Below are 17,289 nucleotides of genomic sequence, written 5' to 3'. Positions count from 1 at the left end.
TTAGAATTTGCTTCTGATTTATTTCAATTGCGGATTTAGGCTTGCCTGATGCTTTGGCATATCGTATCATGGTTATCCATTGGTGTGGAGCATATACGACTCAATATTTTTTCTGTTTTTCTGTAAGGGCATGCATTGAATCACCCTCGTTTTGTGAATGTGCTATTTCTAAAAATACATGTGTATGTTAATATTAAACTTTTTCACTACATAGAAGTACGAGGCAAACACTATTCGATACTTATTTTGTCCACCGCATCTACCAAAAAGGAAAAAAACTCCGTAAATCCGTTTTTACTTTTATTTCGATAATTTGCCTTATGAGATGCACCATATGTTTGAATACGTTATAAATTAAACATACGTGCAACAAAGTTGTAACTCATTTAAAAACCTTGTTAATCGTCAAGTATAAAGAAAGTAAATATTTTACATAGGGAGTATCCAGTGTTACTGCCTTCTTCAAGCTAAAATGGAGTAAAATGGCATACGTAACTTAAAATACAACTTCTTATTAGCCAAACTATTGAGAATTAAACTATGTCGTTTATATTGACGTGTGCGCAATTTTTTGCTGAATTCACCTGTGTTGAAATCTGAAAAAATATGTAACTTGAGTTACAACCTTGTTCGATGGGGGTGTCGAAATTATGGTAAAATTAGGTGTTTTTCATGGAATTATTATTAGAAGCCTTGTAAATAAATTGATAGTTGGTCTTCTCTGGTGTATTTTTGGTCGCTGAATCGAATGCGACTAGTCGCGATTACTCAAAATATGTTCTTATTTTGTTAATAACAAAATAATTGTTTATTCGCCGAAAAGCTCGAAATGCGCTATCTACAGCAAGTTTGTAGTCTTTTTCATAGTATTTTTATACGCTAAATCGATTGCCGCTAGTCGTGATAGCTTAAACCACGTTCCGACTTTGTTATTAATAAATTATTGCAAAAATAACGGATTATAGTACGTTCACCCACGGTTTTTGCTCTAAATTTTAAAAAACCACTTGGATTGACATGAAATTTGGCATACACGTAGATAACATGTCAAACAAAACAAATGATATTGTGCCGATGTCTGCTTTTACCCTGGGGGTGAGTTTCACCCCTTTTCGGGGGTGAAAAAAGAAACCTTTGCAATAAGACCGGAAGTGGATAAACTGAGTAATTCTAAGCAACTTTTATTCTATACAGCTTTTTCACCAAGTCAATACTTTTCGAGTTATTTGTTTTTTTTGTTGAAAAATGAACATATTCATAAATGAATATGTTTATTTACATAAATGAAAAGTATTGACTTAGTAAAAAACTGTATAGAATAAAAGTTGCTTAATCAGTTTACCCAATTCCGGACTTATTCTAAAGGTTTCTTTTTTCACCCCCGAAACTGGGTGAAAGTCACTCGTAGGGTAAAGGCACACATCGGCACAATATCACTTGTTTTGTTTGACATGTTAGCTACGTGCATGCCAAATTTCATGTCATTCCAAGTGGTCTTTTTTAATTTAGAGCAAAAACCGTGAGTAAACGTAGTATAAACCGTTATTTTTGCAATAATTTATTAATAACAAAGTCGGAACGTGGTTTAAGCTATCACGACTAGTGACAATCGATTTAAAGTATAAAAATACTATGAACAAGACTGCTGTAGATAACGCATTTCGAGCTTTTCGGCGAATAAACAATTATTTTGTTATTAACAAAGTAAGAACACACTTTGAGTAATATCGACTAGTCGCATTCGATTCAGGAACCAAAAATACACCAGAGAAGACCTTAATATTATCCATTTATTTCAAGGGCTTCTAGTAATTCCTGAAAACACCTAATTTTACTATAATTTGTTAATAGCAATTAAAAGCACCACATTTGGACTTCCAGACCACTTCCATTGGATTCAGCGACCCAAAAAACCTATAATACTACCATCAAATCGCGGCGAGCTAAAAGGGCACACGGGACCCCCTACATATGTTGCGACTAGACTATTACTGGATTCTTTTGTGTTCTTCCAATTCTTGCGTTTAGGTCGCCCATCATTATTCTTTCTCGCTGATTTCCTACTTTTGAGAGTATGTCTTCCAGTTATTACAGAGGGTATATTTTAAATGTACTGGTGTATGTTTATTCACACAAGTTCTTGGAGAATTTAAGAGTAAATAATCAATCTCCAACAGTCTATCTCCAACATTCTTTACAATTTATCTAAAATGCGGCACTGAAGAAAATGAAAAAAAATGCAATTGGTAGATCAAAAAAAAAAACACCGAGCAAACAAAAGTGTACAAGAAGAAGAACTAGAGAAAGCAGTAGAAAAGGTATAGACTGGAAAAGTTCCAAGGACCGATGAAGTTAGCGCAGAGATCTTGAAATACATAGAAGAAAAGGCAAAGAAAAGATTATTATACATCATTAAAATATGGAAGAAAAAATATTGTCTAAGAGAATGGTCAAATGCAATAATTGTACAAGAAGGGAAACACAAAAGACTGTCAGAACTAAAGGCATATCCCTATTTTGTGGAACTATACGGAATAACAACAGAAAGAAACATCAGGACAAAAATAGAACATGAACTAAAGGACGTACAAAGTGCATTCAGAAAAGGACAGCGGCAAATATTGGCATTAAGCAACACAAATGGAGAAGAGCATGAAATAATGAAGAAAATTCATCAAAAGCTAGAAGCACCTCCCTCGACACCTAACAGCAAAAGAGAAACGATTCCGTATGATGTGTATATGTATAATTCACATTCCATAATATAGATATGTACCATTATACATCAGAAGTTTTTTTAAACTGTGATATACAGTCAAGCGCCGAAGAATTGCGCAAATGAAATGGAACTGGGTAGGACACGTAGCACGGCAAAACATCGAAAGGTGGACGAGAAACATTGTACATTGGTGAGGACGCGAGCACAGTCGTAGTAGAAGAAGACCACAAAAACGATAGCTAGACGACATCAAAGCAAAAATGGGAAGAAACTGACACCAAAGAGCACAAAACAGAGAGGAATGGAGAACTCATGAGAAGGTCTTTGTCCAGGAGTAGATCCAAACAGGATCAGTAGAGTTTCTGAAAAAAGTAAAGAAATAGAACTGCAAAACAGATATGACAACTTCAACCTACATAAAAAAGTCAAAGAACTAGCCGGAATAGGAAATAGAAGAACCTTAAATATATTGCTCGACAAAAATGGAAATATTATAATGGAGACAGAACGAAAACTACGACGATGGAAAGAGTACATCGAGGAACTATTTCATGACCAGAGAGAAGCTAGTACATGTGTAGATAGCCAAACCGGAGATGTGGGCCCAGAGATAACCAAATCAGTGGTTAGTCAGGCAATAGACTCTATGAAAACCAATTAATCTGCTGGTCCAGATGAATTACCTAGCGAGCTGATAAATTTGGTCAACGAGAAAAATCTGGACATAATAGTAGAACTGTTCAACGCTATCTATACTACGGGAATCGTCCCTAGAGAAATGTTGACATCAGTATTTGTGTGTTTGCCAAAGAAAGTGAATGCCAAAGAATGCAGTGACTACCGAACCATAAGCTTAATGTCGCATACCTTGAAAATTCTGCTGAAAATTATACACGCTAGAATACACTCTAAACTGGAGCTGGATATTAGTGACACTCAATATGGGTCCCGCAATGGTATGGGTACCAGAGAGGCATTGTTCTCCTTCAACGTGCTGACACAAAGATGTTTGGATGTTCACCGTCCTCTTTACGTCTGCTTTATAGACTACAATAAAGCGTTTGATAAAGTAAAACATGATCGACTCGTGGAAATTCTGAAAACTAAAAACCTAGATGAAAGAGATTTAAGACTAATAACACACCTCTATTACAATCAGCGAGCAATAGTAAGAATTGAAAAACAAACATCTGAAGAAATGGAAATAAAGAGAGGAGTCAGGCAAGGCTGCATACTATCACCTCTATTATTTAAAGCTTATTCTGAAGAGGTAATGCGAGAAATTTTGGAAGATGAAACAGTCGGCATAAGAGTAAATGGAGTCTTAGTTAACAACATCAGATATGCAGATGATACAGTAATAATAGCCGATAGTTTACAAGACCTGCAAAGACTCATGAGTAAAAGAGTAAGGTGTAGTAGGGAGTACAGACTCTCTCTCAATATCAAAAAGACGAAGTTTATGAAAATTAGTAAAAACAACCATATTAATAACGAAATCTTGATAGTAGAGGGCCAGCAGATCGAAAGAGTAAAAAAGTACACTTACCTAGGAACACTTATAACAGAAAATAATGACAACACTGCAGAAATCAAAGTCAGAAGCACGTTCTAATTTTATGAAAATGAAATAGGTCCTATGTAGCAAAGATTTAACATTAGCTCTTAAAGTAGGTACGCCTAACAAAATGTTATGTATACAGTGTACTATACTATGGAGTGGAATCATGGACGTTAAATGTAGAGACAATGAGACGACTTAACGCCTTTGAAATGTAGACCTATAGAAGAATTATGAGGGTTTCTTGGGTAGATAGAGTTACGAACAACGAAGTACTGAGAAGAATAGGTAAAGAGAAGGAAGTTGAACTTAAAATTAAAGAAAGAAAACTACAGTATCTCGGACATGTGATGCGGAGCGTGAAGTACGGCATCCTGCGACTCATAATGCAAGGAAAGATAGATGGCAGAAGAAGCATCGGAAGAAGACGAATTTCATGGCTGAAGAACCTGAGAGAATGGTTTGGATGCAGCTCAAAACAACTATTTAGAGCTACAGTCTCAAAAATTAAAATAGCTATAATGATATGATTGCCAACCTCCGTACCGGAGATGGCACCTGAAGAAGAAGAAGAAGATCCAAACAGGCTGAAGAAGAGATACAGTCAAGCACTTAGATTTTCCCTTATATTTATTTTATATTCTATTACTTGCAAATATTTTCATGCATGTAACCTGAACAAAACACAAAAAAAGAAGAAAACAAAAAATATTTGACTAAAAAATAAAAATATGATCGTAAAATAGTCCATGGCTATAGCCAGTGCTTTCGATAATAAAGATCGAAACGAAGAAAATGACATGCCGAGTTTTAAAAATTAAGTTACGCACTCGAAGTGCGACAGTTTTAAGAGACACACCGTTCGAGATTGACCATTATCTCGATCTTAATTGCGAAAAAGAGGCAATTCCAAAAATGACGAACCAGGAATAAGAGGTGAGTTGTGAGCGTGAGAACCGGCGATCATCTCCATCGGTGTTATCTATACTCGTCGTCGTGGCCATACGTTAACCCCTTATCTCAAAATTCCACAGCTGAAGGTATGTCACCCGGGACACCGACAAAAAACTAGCCACTACTGGATGGAGAGGACTAAATACGAAGATTCTTTAAGTTTCTGTCAAGTTTGTCGACAGGACCGTCCTTTAGGTTTTTGAAAAATTACCAAATTTTGATGGGATTTAGTTTACGTCACAAAGTGCTATTAAATCATCTAGAGCAAGGATTCCCAACCTTATAGCAACGGCGTACCACCAAACACCGGTGGGGGGAGGGGGGTATGAAATGGAAGGAAGCTACCCCCAATCATAATTTTTTAGAAATATTTCTACTAATTATTTCTAATTCTAATTCTTCTCGGTGTATGAGACAATGTGTACTTCGGCATTCAGGAGCAATTTTCTTTATTTTTGCTGCTAGCTCTGTCAATTTACCTGACATATCAGTTCCTCTGTAGTGTTTCATTCAAGTAGTTTGCTGAACAAAACCTCTTCTACAACTTCTTCATAAAAATCAAATTGTACAAATTCGTTAGTTATATCGGTCCGTTCGTCTACTTGAAGTGCAAAATATTTGCAATCTTGAAGTATTAAACAAGGTTGTTCTTCAATATTGGAAGACATATCACTAATTCGTCTTTTCACTATATCGTTTGACAATGGTATTTTTTAAATTTCTTTGATTACCTTTTCTCCTAACACGGTTTGGGCAATTTTCACAGCTGCCGGTAGTAAAAGGGTCTCACCTACTGTGAGGCGTTCTATCCTTTGAAATTCTACATCTAGCAAGGTACGATGCCTTTATTAAGTTAGTATCATATTTACAAAGCTAGTCATGAATTTATTTCCTTTCTTAAAAAAAGTAGATTCTCTTTAAAAAAAAATCGATCAGCTGACCAACCACACCAGATTGCTTTGTGTGTTGGTAACGCATACGCATAGAAGGCTTCATGCATTGGTTCGAAAGCGTTTCGAAACAAGCAACGTATTGAGTAATAGGATTGTCACTATTTTCTGTGCCAGACTTCACTATAAAACCATACTGTAAGTAGCTTTAGTGGTATTTCCGATTAACCTGCAGTTTCGGTTTTTTAACACCATCCTTTGAAGTCCCAGGATTCACCAAAAACTTCTTCATAGCTTCATATGGAAGCATAACAACTGCGCTGGCACTTTCGCAGACAGAGTCCCAGCGTAATCGCTTGTTCCACCCACGTGACGCGTACCACCTGAAATCTTCCCTCGTACCACCAGTGGTACGCCTACCACCGGTTGGGAACCCCTGATCTAGAGGTCGAAGTCCCTATGATCTTATTAAGACAGAATTGAAGCCGGTTAGAGAAAAAAAAATAAGGGGATAAGAATTTGAAAATTAAACTTGACTGAAGAAAATTTTGAAAGGATTTGAAAGGATGGAATAATGGAGTTTGGGACTTTCTTTATCAAATTGTACTTGTAACCAAGCAAAACGATGGTATTATGCCAAAATAATTACAAACAAGTTTGTTCTTATGGGGAAACTGTACCAGTTTCCTCATATGGACATGTCCTAGGTATGAAATTTTTCTTATTTTAATAGTTTTCAGAAACTCATGAAGGTATTTGCTCTATTTAACACAGCTTCGTTGGTCTCCATCGCTCTCCAGGGTAATCGCACAATTCTCCTATACAACCACATCTCAATCGCCTCTACGCGATTAATCGTATTAGCCTTCAGAGTCCAGGTATCGGTCTTCTTTTTCTTTAAGTGCCATCTCCGCGGCGAAGGTCGGCAATCATCACAGCTATTCGTATTTTAGAAACGGCTGCTCTAAAAATTTCATTTGATGTACATCCGTACAGGTTGCGCAGCCACGATATTCTGCATCTCCCTATGTTTCTCTTTCCTTGAATCTTTCCCTGCATAATCAATTGGAGCAAGCTGTATCTCTCTTCACGTGCAATATGTCCGAGATATTCCAATTTTCTTGTTTTGTTGGTATTTAGGATTTCCATTTCTTTATTCATCTTTCTCAGAACCTCTTTGTTTGTGACGTGTTCTGTCCACGATATTTTCACAATTCTTCTGTACACCCACAGCTCGAATGATTCTAGTTTTTTCATTGATGCAGCATTCAAGGTCCAAGCTTCCATTCCATAAAACAAAGTCGAGAAAACGTAGCACCTAGCCAACCTAACTCTTAGCTCCAACTTCAAATATCTTGTGCAGAGCACTTTTCTCATTTTGTTAAAATTTGCTCTAGCCAGTTCTATTCTGATTTTGATTTCCTGTAAGTAATCATCTGTGGAGTTGATCATTGTTCCAAGGTATGCATATTGGTCGACTCGTTCGATATTGGATCCGTTTATGAAGAGATTTTCGTTACTTCTTTGAGTTTTCGATATTCTCATAAACTTTGTCTTCATGACATTCATTGTTAGCCTGTATTCTTGTCCAAACTCTGTTATTCTGGTCACCAGCCTCTGAAGATCCCCAATATTTTCAGCTAAGATGACAGTGTCATCCGCATATCTAATGTTGATCTAGCTGGAGTGTAATGTTACATCTCAAATATTTAAAGCAAGTAACTCTGTCAATGTTTTGTTGATAACATTGTCGTAAGGTTGGCTACTATATTTTGTCTTAGAAGCATTCCTTTTTAGACCAGTGTTTTTATAGTGTTTTCAAAATCTACTTGTGAATAAATTGGTCATGATTATTGGTCATAATCCATTAATATTTATTTTAAATCTAATTTTAAAACTTTTCAGATGTTTATGTCAACAAACACTAATATTCAATTGGTTTCTTACGAAAAAGAAGGTGTTTATTTGTACAAAATAATGCTTTTTAATTATGTTTACAATTTACAGAGTATACCTAATGTTTATTTTTATTTATGTAATCAGAAATAACTGGAATTAAAGAAATAACAGTGGTTTATTTATGTTTCTACTGAAAGATCGAAAACAGGTTTGAAAAAAATACAATGAAGTAACCAGCAGGAAAAATCCCAAAACAGGTCGATTTTTATTTTTAAATTACGATTTTTTGGCATACATATCATACTAGTGACGTCATCCATCTGGCGTGATGACGTAATCGATTATTATTTTAAAGGAGAATAGGGGTCATGTGATAGCTCATTTGAAAGGGTATTCAATTCTCTATTCACTAATATAAACATTAACATCATTGTTTATGCAGAGAGCTCAAAAAAAATTCTACTAATTAAATTAATTGAGACAAAAAGAAGAATGTGTGTTATCTATTTAATTATAAATACATTTTATTGCTGTCAGAAAGCAGAGAAAAAAATTATTTGAAAAATAAACATCGATTTTCGCTTAAGGCCATGGGTACATAATTCGCAAATATTTTACGGCTATCCCTAGCTTTTCTGTCTTTACACGGAAAATTACGTGTAGTAAAATTCACACTGGTATGAATATGTAAACACGGCTATCCCTAGATTTTCTGTCTTTACACGGCAAATTACGTGTAGTAAAATTCACACTGGTATGAATATGTAAACATTACTAGAACGTCGTTCTACTTGACAATGTCATGATTAACTTTAAAGAGATGGCTTTTGAATGTTCTTGGATAACTGTTATTTGTATAATTGCAAATTATTAATTTAGTTCATAAATGTCATTATTTCATTCACAGGAAATTCTGACCAATAGAAAGCTACAGAAATCTAAATTAAATCGATAATTTTTGATAATTTCCCGTCGTCAAGTATATTACGTCAGATGCCCTTCGTTGCTACGAAAAAATACATTCAGTGACATTAATGACAATTAATGTTTTAAAAATTATAAAAGTGATGACTTTCAACCGTCAAATTAATATTTATAACAACTGTTTGTTTAATTGTACTAATTTGTACTTACATAAATAAATTACAATAAAATTTTGGTTTTTAACAGTTTTATTCATGAAATAATCGCAACAAATTGCACTCGATCTCTAAAATTAATATAGACTTTTTGCCCTCGTGACATTTTGATATACTTTCTGTCAAAGTGCCACTCGGGAAAAATTCAATAATTTTAGAGCTCTTGTGCAATTACTACTGATAATTTTTTCACTAACTATGTATTCAGTGATTGTAATAATTTATATGTACAAGAAAAACTAATACTCAATCGAGAAAAGAGGAAAAGCGTTTTATATTATATATTATCCCGATGTATTCTCTGCTTGGATCTTCCACAAATAATACACAATAAATAAGTTTTTATTAAGTTCACATCCTAAATCAGTTATTTATCCAATACACTATAATATATCAACATTATGTAATCAACAACTCAAAATATTCCCGATGCCATGTCATATATTTAAAATTGTCACTGATTGTCACTGTCTGACTGACAATATGCTGACAATATCCTATTCGACTGAATGCGTTGTAAGACAAAGATAGATTTGGAAAATAATACCACGGACATTGTGTTAATTTTTTTCGAATCCTGAAAAAACCAATAAATATTTTTGAAAAATTTAAACGCAGAATGAAAGAATAATTTATTACCGAGGGCCGAAAGTCCCTTAGAATAAATAAAAGGTTTATTTTGAATGAGATATTTGAAATTAAAAATCACACTAAATTTTCTCTTAGTTTTTCACCCCTGTAACTTATTAAAATAAACATTGTAGAAGTTTTCAGGGACTTTTGGCCCTCGCTAATAACGTAATCTTTCATTCTGCGTTTAAATTTTTCAAAAATACTTATTAGTTTTCACAGGATTCGAAAAAAAAAATGAATCCCCATTTGAATAGCATTGCAGCCGAAAATACGTACCCATCCCATTAAACGAAATGTTTAAACTGCCAAGAGGTAAGTGGGTGGCAGCTTTAACATTGAATTTAAGCGAAAAACAATATTTATTTGTCAAATAAACATTTTTTTCCCTATTTTCTGACAACAGTAAAACGTATTTTGAAATAAATAAATTACGTACATTCTTTTTTTTATCTCCATTAATTTAATTAATAAAAAAGTTTTTTGAACACCCTGTATAATAATTATGTTAATGTTTATATTAGTGAATAAATAATTGAATATTCTTTCAAATAAGCTATCACATGACCCCCATTCTCATTTAAAAATATGATCGATTACGTCATCACGCCTAGATGGATGATGTCACTAGTATTATATATATGCCAAAAAAATCGTCATTTAAAAATCAAAATCGACCTGTTTCGGGATTTATTCTTAATGTCGTCGGTTTACGAAATAATAAATTTATGCGGGTCTTTATGGACGCACTGTATATCCTAAAAAATAATCTTCCGATCTGGATCTGCGTTTATTAAAATAGTGAGAGGCCTTATGGAAAAGTGAGAAGTGGGTAATATCCTACCTCATATTTTTCTAAAATTGTTAACAATTTCTAATTGGAGTCCTAGTCTATTACACATTGTAGTTATCATCCTCCAACCCGCCTGTCATATATAAAAAACGTTGCCCCACAAATCAAGGCTACAAACAAACATTCTCTAGCTCAGTTAGAGATACAAAATCAAAAACTGTCATCAATAAGATAGAAACAAATACTCCCCATGGAAAATTAGGGTACAGATATCCAGTAGTGATGTAAAAAAAGTACACCTACCCGTTAAAAAGTAACGGGTATTTATCCAATACCCGAAGTACCGATGCCTCGTTGTTGTTAGAAATACTCGTTACTTTTGGTTCAGAATAAAAAACGTCAATGTAGCGAGGGAACATAAAAGTGCATACTCAACACGCCCCCTTGGCTCTTAGACTATTATTGGAAAACGGGGGGCTCTATTGAGAAATGAGTAAATACCTACCTTACCTTATACTTTTTTAAATTATTAAATGATAGAAACAAATACTCCCCATGGAGAATGGTGGTACAGATGTCTAGTGGCCATGTAAAAAAAGTACACCTACCCGTTACAAAGTAACTGGTATTTATCCAATATCTGAAGTACCAATTCCCCGTTGTTAGAAATACTCGTTACTTTTGGTACATAATAAAAAACGTCAAGGTACCGACATAAAAGTGGATGCTCATTCTGCCCCCCTTGGCTCCTAGACTATTAGTGGAAAGATTGAAAACAGTTTTGAAAAAAAAAAAATCATAAAAAAATATTTTTAAAATTTGAATCCGATCTGGAACTTCACTTATTAGACAATAGTGGACTCTATTAGGTGTGGGGCTCTATGGGACCTATGTAAAAGGGAGAAGTGAAGTGAATATTATACCTCTTATTTTTTAAATGGGAAACAATTTCTAATTGGAGCCCTAGTCTATTATACATTGTAGTTATCATCCTTCAACCCGCCTGTCATATATAAAAAATGTTGCCCCACAAATCAAGGCTACAAACAAACATTCTCTAGCTCAGTTAGAGATAGAAAATCAAAAACTGTCATCAATAAGATAGAAACAAATACTCCCCATGGAAAATTAGGGTACAGCAGATATCTAGAACACCTCGGACGAATGTGTTTCCAGTCAAAGTCATTTGTCTGTGCGGTCAGCATCATTTTTCAGCTGTCGTGAACTGTTGAGATAAATCACGTGTAAAAGGGTTGTCTGATCTTTAGGGATGACAATGGGCTGACTGCTGGAACTGTGGGTTTGATACATATTTATTATTTGTTAGATTTATCTATCCTTATGAGAAGTAATAGTGTGCATTAAAACTAGAATAGTACAGGTGCTTTTATAGACAAATAAACAAGTTTGGTAATTTTTTCTAATAATGACAACATTTCTTCAATTATGAAGAATAGTAAAGAACACACTAAACAATTAAGATAAAAATATTTCAAAGATAAAAATAAAGCAGAAAATAAATTAGAGAAAAAAATTCAAAATAATATGTAGATAATGAGAGAACTACAAAAAGCGTAAGAAATATTTACACAAAATTTTGTTTTCTATAGGTCTACTTATCTATTTATTATAAGGCCTCTAACTATACCTACCCATATCTTTTGAAATCATGAAATATTATGAAAATAGAAAATAGAAACTGTTTTATTATTTGATACTGATCTCAAAGAAAAAAAAAATAAATTACTGTTAATATTTTCTTAAAACCAACATATTTTTCCAGTTATTTATGAACTTGAAAATAAGCAATCTGTATTAGCTCAGTAAATGAACGGGAAATACGGCGATACCGTGTAATTTTCAAGGGCAACTCCGAATTGCATGAAAATTTGGATTTAGGTTCTACTTACCCTCCACTTCAAAGTTGAATTTGTGCCGTTGGTTGCTTTTATTGGGGGGTGATGGTCACCCCTTCTCGGGGGTGAAAAAACAATACGTCAAAATAAGCCCGGAAATGGATAAATTGACTGATTATAAGCAACTTTCGTTCCATAGAGTTTTTTATGTAATTCAATACTTTTCGAATTATTTGCGATTGAAAATGCTTGTTTTTCGACAATAAACTACGTTTTTAGACGGTTTTTCGCAAATTACTCAAATAGTAAATATTCTATCGAAAAAAATATTTTTAGCAAAAATGTCGCTTAGAAAAAAATGAAAACAATGGTTTATCAGTAAAGTCTATAAACCGAGTAAAAGTAAAGCTGTAGCTCATGAAAAATGCGTTTTTATTAGTCCAATTCTAAATCGAATATTTCATCGTAAAATAACCAAAAAATGAAGCACCTTTCAGGGAAAAACCCATTTAAACTTTTTTAAAGTGTTTAAAAGGCGCTTTATTTTAATTTTTTGCAAAAGTTTCTAGCATCAAAAATAAGCAAACTACCCTCAAAATCAAGTTGGGCCCCCTTTTTTTTGGTCGTGTTTAGTTCTCCAAATTGAATGAATCGTGACCGCTTTACAAACAATTTACTTTACTTATCTATTTTTTATATGATCTGTCAGTTTCACCGGTTTAGAGTGCTTATTTTTTAAAGGGTTATAGTTGAAAGGGCTTCAACGAGTCACTGATCATGAGTGTATGCAAACTTTGAGCAGCCATATCTTAAACAAGATTTGTTTTACAGAAAAACAAACTGAAACTAGCATATTTATAACAGCAAAACCTACATTTTTTTACTCTTTGAGATTTTTCGTATCACTAATACTCTTTAAATTATTTTGAAATATGGAATATTTTCCAAAATTTTTAGAAATTTTTTTTTTACTAATATACCAATTTTTTTCAAAAATAAGCACTTCAAACCAGTCAAACTTACAGATATTATGTACAATACACATACATTTATAAAGTATGTAAAATGTAAAGCTGTAACGAATAATTTTATTTAGGGTGCTAAATAGAGGGAGATTTTCACGATTTTTTTTACCAAACAAAAAGGGTCAACTTTTTTTCAGGGTACCTCGTTTATTTTTGATGCTAAAAACTTTTGTAAAAAATAAAAATGAAGCTTTTTTCAAACACTTTAAAAAATTTTAATAAGTTTTTCCCATAAATTGCTTAATTTTTCGGTGATTTTAAGTTGAAATATTCGATTTGATATAAAACGAATAGGAACGTATTTTTCATGAGCTACAACTTTGCTTTTACTCGGTTTATAGACTTTGCTGCTACACCATTTTTTTCGTTTTTTTATAAGCTACTTTTTTCTAAGAATATTTTTTTCGATAAAATATTTACTTTTTGAGTTATTTGCGAAAAACCGTCCGAAAACGTAGTTTTTTTGTCGAAAAATAAACATTTTCAATCGCAAATAACTCGAAAAGTATTACAAAACTCTATAAAACGAAAGTTGCTTATAATCAGTGGTTTATAAAGCCAAATCCAAATTTTAATGCAATTCGGAGTGGCCCCTGAAAATTACACTCCAAAACGGTCATTTACTGGGCTATATCTGAATAAAAATATAGACCGCATTTTCCTTGTTTAAGTGCCGTTTTCCCAATTGGTGGTTGGATATCATCAACATCTTTACTCTATCTACAACTGCTCTGAAGAAGAGTTTTATTGAACTGTATTTAGACCAGTCCCTCAAATTTTTCAATCATGATACTGTCTTTCCAATCCTCTTTTCTCCTCATATCTTCAAACGAATCTCTAGATATAACTGAGGATGTAAGTCTGGACAATAACAATGTAGAAATGGTAGAGTCGTGTATATACTTGTATTTGTATATACTTGTATATGTAAAGGTTAATTTAAATGGAATATGTTCCTTAGCATGGGCAGCATTTGGAAGATTACACAGTATTTAAATCAAACTTACCAAATACTTCAGTAGTAGTTACCTTCCGATCAGTACATATTGCTGGTTCTGCCAGCAATATCATTCTGCTTCAGTACATATGGAACTGAAACATGGGCTTTTAACAACATAGTCCACAAACTTTAAGTGACTCAGGAGCTATGGAACGGAGAAAGCTCAACATTCGCATTCATCGCAAATCCAATGACGAAATAAGAAGACGATCAAAAGTAACAGATAAAATCCAAAATACTGTTAAAATGAAACTGGGCAGGACACATAGGCCGAATGGAAAACAACCGTTTGACGAAGAGGACGACCAAGAACAAATAAGATAAGTGGTGGCAGATCTCCAACCAGATGGACACATCTAAGGGAGCCTTACATCTGACGTTGGATGGAATAGGTGTTGATGATGATGATTATCTCTGCAAACACGGCGAAGTTATCAAGAAAAGTACATTTCAGATCAAAACATTGATGTAGGATCTAGATAAAAAATATTTTAAATTGGAAGTGTGTACACTCTCTCTCTTGTCGTTTCCCCATTACTGAGGATCGTGATTTCTTCCAATATTCCTAACAATGTTTCTCCATTGGTCTCTATCTTCAGCTGCTAGAAGAGCTTCGCAGAATGAGTTTCCAGCTGAATTCTTTATTTGGTCGGACCATCTAGTTGATGATCGTCCTCTTGATTTTCTCACCGGAACGTTTCCAGAAACAATTAATCTCTTCAAACTGTCGTCACCTCTGCGAACCACGTGACCAAAGAATTGCAGTATTCGTTGCAGACATATTGTGGATAGCCTTTTTTTAATCTTGAGTTGGTTTTGAATGGAAACGTTTGTCCTATGAGCTGTCCAAGGTATGCGCAGCATTCTTCTCCAGCACCACATCTTAAAGGCATCAATTTTTTGGCGCTCGGATGCGCGAAGAGTCCAAGTCTCTGCTCCGTATAGAAATATTGAGAATACAAGGGCACTCACCAGTCTCATCTTGATATTTTGAGAGATATATCTGTCTTTCCAAACTTTAGTTAGGCGACTCATCGCATTTTTTGCCATACCAATACGTCTCCGAACTTCTGCTTCACAGTTACCATCGTTAGTTATACTAGATCCGAGTTAGACAAAGGTGTTTACTATAGTCTGTTCGCTAAACTCAGACGCAACTGGCTAGATATTTTAGTCCATAATTTTGTCAATTTTAGTAAAATTGGTAAAAAATAATTACTAAATAGTTAATAATCACTAAATAGTTAGTAATTTTGCCAATTTTTGCAAAATTGGCAAAAAACAAAAAAATTAACGACTAAAATATCTGGCCAGTTGCGTCTGAGTTTAGCGAACCGACTATATCTGGTATTCTTGTAACATGTTAGTCAGTTGAATAGTGTCGAATCTGTCGACCACCATTATTTTTGTCTTAGCTTTCTAAATTCGAGATCTTCCTACCAGCTACTGTTGCTCCACCGGCCCATCCTTCTAAAACCATTGACATCAGTGTACACACTGATAGGAAATCATATTCTTGTGGCGCTATCTCCTTAGTGGAGGTTAGCGACTTACATCCCCACACTGACAAATTTGTCTCCGTCCAATGCGGCTCTAAACAAAGATGTTGAATCAAGGCCGGTGCAATCTCTGATATTTTTAAGCCATGGACCCTGGCGCCTACCGGGACCCCATTTTCTTTCAATTTTCCTCTGGAATGGCCTGGATGATCAGTTGCGCGAAGCGGTACTTTTCGTTTCTCATTGTATGTCCTAGGTATAGCTAACTTTTCTAACTTTGATCTTTAGCAGCTATCTATTTGTACCTATTCTCCTCAGGACACCATCGTTAGTGGTGTGGGTTGTCCAAGGTATTTTCAATATTCTTCTAAAAAGCCAAAGTTCGTAGGCTTCCTAACTTGTTCATCAGCATTATGTTGAGTGTCCAGGCCTCCGTTCCATACAATAGTAATGACTAAAGTCCGGATTATAAGCATGACAGAAAGGTCAAAATAAGCACTTATATAAGCAAAAAATAAGCAAAGTTTTTATGAAATAGGCAAGATTCAAGAAAAAAAAAACGTGGAAGTAAACATGGATATAATGATATAAATATGAATAAAGGACATTGACATTAAATTACATTTATTTTTAATTATCGTATTATTAACAATAAATAAAAAATTACCCAAGTGGTAAGCTATAATATAATAAAAATAATCGAAAACTAATAATTAAGATATTAATATATTTTTTATTCAAGGCCATTAGCATAAAAAACAATTAACAACAATATGTTTTTCAAAATTTTCTTGTAAAAAGCTATGTCTTCTATCTGTATACATACAGTAAAACCTCCGTTAACCGAATCCTTTTTAACCGAAACATCGTTTAACCGAAATGGTTGAAAGTTTCAATAATTTCGTTAATAAAAAGTAAATTAACAAAAAAGCAAATAAAATTAAGGAAAATGAATATGTTTAGAGTGTTTTTTTTAAGAAATCTTCTATTTTCTTTTGTGCTTTCCTTTGACAACGATGTTTTGTTGCTATATCCCTCCAATACTATGTAATTTGATAAAAGAAGAATACAAAAAACAATATTATTTTTAACCGAAATTCTTGTTATCCGAAACGGCCTCACCCCCCAATTATTTCGGTTAACGGAGGTTTTACTGTATATTTATACGTAGAAAAAGTGCTTTCAACATCTGAAGATGTGATTAGTGCGTATTTAAGTTTAGACAAATGTACCGGTACTATTTTACAACAATATAATAAATTTGGGCTGTATGCAGACAAATATTAGTTTATTAGATGACAGGTATAACGATCGGTTTTTCCGT

At 33.9% G+C, this 17,289-nt stretch overlaps 1 protein-coding gene across 1 annotated transcript in view; it reads left to right on the top strand.

Annotated features, from left to right (window-relative positions):
* Positions 1-17,289, top strand: part of LOC114337054 (protein Wnt-1) — a 184,273-nt gene that overhangs the window by 44,934 nt on the left and 122,050 nt on the right. The window lies entirely within an intron of this gene.

This window comes from Diabrotica virgifera, chromosome 2 (genome assembly GCF_917563875.1).
Source record: "Diabrotica virgifera virgifera chromosome 2, PGI_DIABVI_V3a".
NCBI lineage: Eukaryota > Metazoa > Arthropoda > Insecta > Coleoptera > Chrysomelidae > Diabrotica > Diabrotica virgifera.
This window is presented reverse-complemented; position numbering and strand designations above follow the sequence as displayed.